Genomic DNA, 6433 nt, shown 5'->3' with positions numbered 1-6433 from the left:
CGAGGCTTGTCGAATCGAAGCATGTAATAGTTCCTATGAAATCTAACAAGCATATATTCGAATTCCAAGGTTGATTTTATCATTTTCAAAAATGGACAAAATGAGGGTTAAGTGAATTTCCTTGTTAATTTACGGATTTTACTCGTTTTTGACCCTTTTTCTTTCACTAAAAAGGTCATAAAGTGGCCTTGCCTTATCGAATCGAAGCATGTAATAGGTCCTAAGAAATCTAACAAGCATATCTACGACATCCACGGTTTGGTTTAGAATTTTTTAAAAAGGCCAAAATGGGGGTTAAGTGAATTTCCTTGTTAAGTTACGGATTTTACTCGTTTTTGACCTTTTTTCTTTCACTTAAAAGGGCTTAAAGTGGTCGAGGCTTGTCGAATCGAAGCATGTAATAGTTCCTATGAAATCTAACTAGCATATATTCGACTTCCAAGGTTGATTTTATCATTTTCAAACACGGACAAAATGTGGGTTAAGTGAATTTCCTGGTTAATTTACGGATTTTACTCGTTTTTGACCCTTTTTAATTCACTAAAAAGGTCATAAAGTGGCCTAGCCTTATCGAATCGAAGCATGTAATAGTTCCTATGAAATCTAACAAGCATATATTCGAATTCCAAGGTTGATTTTATCATTTTCAAAAATGGACAAAATGAGGGTTAAGTGAATTTCCTTGTTAATTTACGGATTTTACTCGTTTTTGACTCTTTTTCTTTCACTAAAAAGGTCATAAAGTGGCCTTGCCTTATCGAATCGAAGCATGTAATAGGTCCTAAGAAATCTAACAAGCATATCTACGACATCCACGGTTTGGTTTAGAATTTTTTAAAAAGGCCAAAATGGGGGTTAATTGAATTTCCTTGTTAATTTACAGATTTTACTCGTTTTTGACCTTTTTTCTTTTCACTAAAAAGGGCTTAAAGTGGTCGAGGCTTGTCGAATCGAAGCATGTAATAGTTTCCTATGAAATCTAACAAGCATATATTCGACTTCCAAGGTTGATTTTATCATTTTCAAACACGGACAAACTGAGGGTTAAGTGAATCTCCTTGTTAATTTACAGATTTTACTCGTTTTTGACCCTTTTTAATTCACTAAAAAGGTCATAAAGTGGCCTAGCCTTATCGAATCGAAGCATGTAATAGTTCCTATGAAATCTAACAAGCATATCTACGACATCCATGGTTTATTTTAGAATTTTTTAAAAATGCCAAAATGGAGGTTAGGTGAATTTCCTTGTTAATATACGGATTTTACTCGTTTTTGACCTTTTTTCTTTCACTAAAAAGGGCTTAAAGTGGTCGAGGCTTGTCGAATCGAAGCATGTAATAGTTCCTAGGAAATCTAACAAGCTTATCTACGACATCCATGGTTTATTTTAGAATTTTTTTAAAAAGGCCAAAATGGGGGTTAAGTGAATTTCCTTGTTAAGTTACGGATTTTACTCGTTTTTGACCTTTTTTCTTTCACTAAAAAGGGCTTAAAGTGGTCGAGGCTTGTCGAATCGAAGCATGTAATAGTTCCTATGAAATCTAACTAGCATATATTCGACTTCCAAGGTTGATTTTATCATTTTCAAACACGGACAAAATGTGGGTTAAGTGAATTTCCTTGTTAATTTACGGATTTTACTCGTTTTTGACCCTTTTTAATTCACTAAAAAGGTCATAAAGTGGCCTAGCCTTATCGAATCGAAGCATGTAATAGTTCCTATGAAATCTAACAAGCATATATTCGAATTCCAAGGTTGATTTTATCATTTTCAAAAATGGACAAAATGAGGGTTAAGTGAATTTCCTTGTTAATTTACGGATTTTACTCGTTTTTGACCCTTTTTCTTTCACTAAAAAGGTCATAAAGTGGCCTTGCCTTATCGAATCGAAGCATGTAATAGTTCCTAAGAAATCTAACAAGCATATCTACGACATCCACGGTTTAGATTAGAATTTTTTAAAAAGGCCAAAATGGGGTTAAGTGAATTTCCTTGTTAATTTACGGATTTTACTTGTTTTTGACCTTTTTTCTTTCACTAAAAAGGGCTTAAAGTGGTCGAGGCTTGTCGAATCGAAGCATGTAATAGTTTCCGATGAAATCTAACAAGCATATATTCGACTTCCAAGGTTGATTTTATCATTTTCAAACACGGACAAAATGAGGGTTAAGTGAATCTCCTTGTTAATTTACAGATTTTACTCGTTTTTGACCCTTTTTAATTCACTAAAAAGGTCATAAAGTGGCCTAGCCTTATCGAATCGAAGCATGTAATAGTTCCTATGAAATCTAACAAGCATATCTACGACATCCATGGTTTATTTTAGAATTTTTTAAAAAGGCCAAAATGGAGGTTAGGTGAATTTCCTTGTTAATATACGGATTTTACTCGTTTTTGACCTTTTTTCTTTCACTAAAAAGGGCTTAAAGTGGTCGAGGCTTGTCGAGTCGAAGCATGTAATAGTACCTATGAAATCTAACAAGCATATATTCGACTTCCAAGGTTGAATTTATCATTTTCAAACACGGACAAAACGAGGGTTAAGTGAATTTCCTTGTTAATTTACGGATTTTACTCGTTTTTGACCCGTTTTAATTCACTAAAAAGGTCATAAAGTGGCCTAGCCTTATTGAATCGAAGCATGTAATAGTTCCTATGAAATCTAACAAGCATATATTCGAATTCCAAGGTTGATTTTATCATTTTCAAAAATGGACAAAATGAGGGTTAAGTGAATTTCCTTGTTAATTTACGGATTTTACTCGTTTTTGACCCTTTTTAATTCACTAAAAAGGTCATAAAGTGGCCTAGCCTTATCGAATCAAAGCATGTAATAGTTCCTATGAAATCTAACAAGCATATATTCGAATTCCAAGGTTGATTTTATCATTTTCAAAAATGGACAAAATGAGGGTTAAGTGAATTTCCATGTTAATTTACGGATTTTACTCGTTTTTGACCCTTTTTCTTTCACTAAAAAGGTCATAAAGTGGCCTTGCCTTATCGAATCGAAGCATGTAATAGTTCCTAAGAAATCTAACAAGCATATCTACGACATCCATGGTTTAGATTAGAATTTTTTATAAAGGCCAAAATGGGGTTAAGTGAATTTCCTTGTTAATTTACGGATTTTACTTGTTTTTGACCTTTTTTCTTTCACTAAAAAGGGCTTAAAGTGGTCGAGGCTTGTCGAATCGAAGCATGTAATAGTTCCTATGAAATCTAACAAGCATATATTCGACTTCCAAGGTTGATTTTATCATTTTCAAACACGGACAAAATGAGGGTTAAGTGAATTTCCTTGTTAATTTACGGATTTTACTCGTTTTTGACACTTTTTCTTTCACTAAAAAGGTAATAAAGTGGCCTAGCCTTATCGAATCGAAGCATGTAATAGTTCCTAGGAAATCTAACAAGCATATCTACGACATCCATGGTTTATTTTAGAATTTTTTAAAATGGCCAAAATGGGGGTTAAGTGAATTTCCTTGTTAATTTATGGATTTTACTCGTTTTTGACCTTTTTTCTTTTCACTAAAAAGGGCTTAAAGTGGTCGAGGCTTGTCGAATCGAAGCATGTAATAGTTTCCTATGAAATCTAACAAGCATATATTCGACTTCCAAGGTTGATTTTATCATTTTCAAACACGGACAAAATGAGGGTTAAGTAGATTTCCTTGTTAATTTACGGATTTTACTCGTTTTTGACCCTTTTTAATTCACTAAAAAGGTCATAAAGTGGCCTAGCCTTATCGAATCGAAGCATGTAATAGTTCCTATGAAATCTAACAAGCATATATTCGAATTCCATGGTTGATTTTATCATTTTCAAAAATGGACAAAATGAGGGTTAAGTGAATTTCCTTGTTAATTTTCAGATTTTACTCGTTTTTGACCCTTTTTCTTTCACTAAAAAGGTCATAAAGTGGCCTAGCCTTATTGAATCGAAGCATGTAATAGTTCCTAAGAAATCTAACAAGCATATCTACGACATCCACGGTTTGGTTTAGAATTTTTTAAAAAGGCCAAAATGGGGGTTAATTGAATTTCCTTGTTAATTTACAGATTTTACTCGTTTTTGACCTTTTTTATTTTCACTAAAAGGGCTTAAAGTGGTCGAGGCTTGTCGAATCGAAGCATGTAATAGTTTCCTATGAAATCTAACAAGCATATATTCGACTTCCAAGGTTGATTTTATCATTTTCAAACACGGACAAACTGAGGGTTAAGTGAATCTCCTTGTTAATTTACAGATTTTACTCGTTTTTGACCCTTATTAATTCACTAAAAAGGTCATAAAGTGGCCTAGCCTTATCGAATCAAAGCATGTAATAGTTCCTATGAAATCTAACAAGCATATCTACGACATCCATGCTTTATTTTAGAATTTTTTAAAAAGGCCAAAATGGAGGTTAGGTGAATTTCCTTGTTAATATACGGATTTTACTCGTTTTTGACCTTTTTTCTTTCACTAAAAAGGGCTTAAAGTGGTCGAGGCTTGTCGAATCGAAGCATTTAATAGTTCCTAGGAAATCTAACAAGCATATCTACGACATCCATGGTTTATTTTAGAATTTTTTAAAAAGGCCAAAATGGGGGTTAAGTGAATTTCCTTGTTAAGTTACGGATTTTACTCGTTTCTGACCTTTTTTCTTTCACTAAAAAGGGCTTAAAGTGGTCGAGGCTTGTCGAATCGAAGCTTGTAATAGTTCCTATGAAATCTAACAAGCATATATTCGACTTCCAAGGTTGATTTTTATCATTTTCAAACAAGGACAAAATGTGGGTTAAGTGAATTTCCTTTTTTATTTACGGATTTTACTCGTTTTTGACCCTTTTTATTTCACTAAAAAGGTCATAAAGTGGCCTAGCCTTATCGAATCGAAGCATGTAATAGTTCCTATGAAATCTAACAAGCATATATTCAAATTCCAAGGTTGATTTTATCATTTTCAAAAATGGACAAAATGAGGGTTAAGTGAATCTCCTTGTTAATTTACAGATTTTACTCGTTTTTGACCCTTTTTAATTCACTAAAAAGGTCATAAAGTGGCCTAGCCTTATCGAATCGAAGCATGTAATAGTTCCTATGAAATCTAACAAGCATATCTACGACATCCATGGTTTATTTTAGAATTTTTTAAAAAGGCCAAAATGGAGGTTAGGTGAATTTCCTTGTTAATATACGGATTTTACTCGTTTTTGACCTTTTTTCTTTCACTAAAAAGGGCTTAAAGTGGTCGAGGCTTGTCGAATCGAAGCATGTAATAGTTTCCGATGAAATCTAACAAGCATATATTCGACTTCCAAGGTTGATTTTATCATTTTCAAACACGGACAAAATGAGGGTTAAGTGAATCTCCTTGTTAATTTACAGATTTTACTCGTTTTTGACCCTTTTTAATTCACTAAAAAGGTCATAAAGTGGCCTAGCCTTATCGAATCGAAGCATGTAATAGTTCCTATGAAATCTAACAAGCATATCTACGACATCCATGGTTTATTTTAGAATTTTTTAAAAAGGCCAAAATGGAGGTTAGGTGAATTTCCTTGTTAATATACGGATTTTACTCGTTTTTGACCTTTTTTCTTTCACTAAAAAGGGCTTAAAGTGGTCGAGGCTTGTCGAGTCGAAGCATGTAATAGTACCTATGAAATCTAACAAGCATATATTCGACTTCCAAGGTTGAATTTATCATTTTCAAACACGGACAAAACGAGGGTTAAGTGAATTTCCTTGTTAATTTACGGATTTTACTCGTTTTTGACCCGTTTTAATTCACTAAAAAGGTCATAAAGTGGCCTAGCCTTATTGAATCGAAGCATGTAATAGTTCCTATGAAATCTAACAAGCATATATTCGAATTCCAAGGTTGATTTTATCATTTTCAAAAATGGACAAAATGAGGGTTAAGTGAATTTCCTTGTTAATTTACGGATTTTACTCGTTTTTGACCCTTTTTAATTCACTAAAAAGGTCATAAAGTGGCCTAGCCTTATCGAATCAAAGCATGTAATAGTTCCTATGAAATCTAACAAGCATATATTCGAATTCCAAGGTTGATTTTATCATTTTCAAAAATGGACAAAATGAGGGTTAAGTGAATTTCCATGTTAATTTACGGATTTTACTCGTTTTTGACCCTTTTTCTTTCACTAAAAAGGTCATAAAGTGGCCTTGCCTTATCGAATCGAAGCATGTAATAGTTCCTAAGAAATCTAACAAGCATATCTACGACATCCATGGTTTAGATTAGAATTTTTTATAAAGGCCAAAATGGGGTTAAGTGAATTTCCTTGTTAATTTACGGATTTTACTTGTTTTTGACCTTTTTTCTTTCACTAAAAAGGGCTTAAAGTGGTCGAGGCTTGTCGAATCGAAGCATGTAATAGTTCCTATGAAATCTAACAAGCATATATTCGACTTCCAAG

The sequence above is a fragment of the Medicago sativa genome, chromosome 1 (assembly GCF_051527215.1).
Source record: "Medicago sativa cultivar Bolivia chromosome 1, Bolivia_mono, whole genome shotgun sequence".
NCBI classification, from domain to species: Eukaryota; Viridiplantae; Streptophyta; class Magnoliopsida; order Fabales; family Fabaceae; genus Medicago; species Medicago sativa.
Note: the sequence above shows the minus strand (reverse complement) of the source record.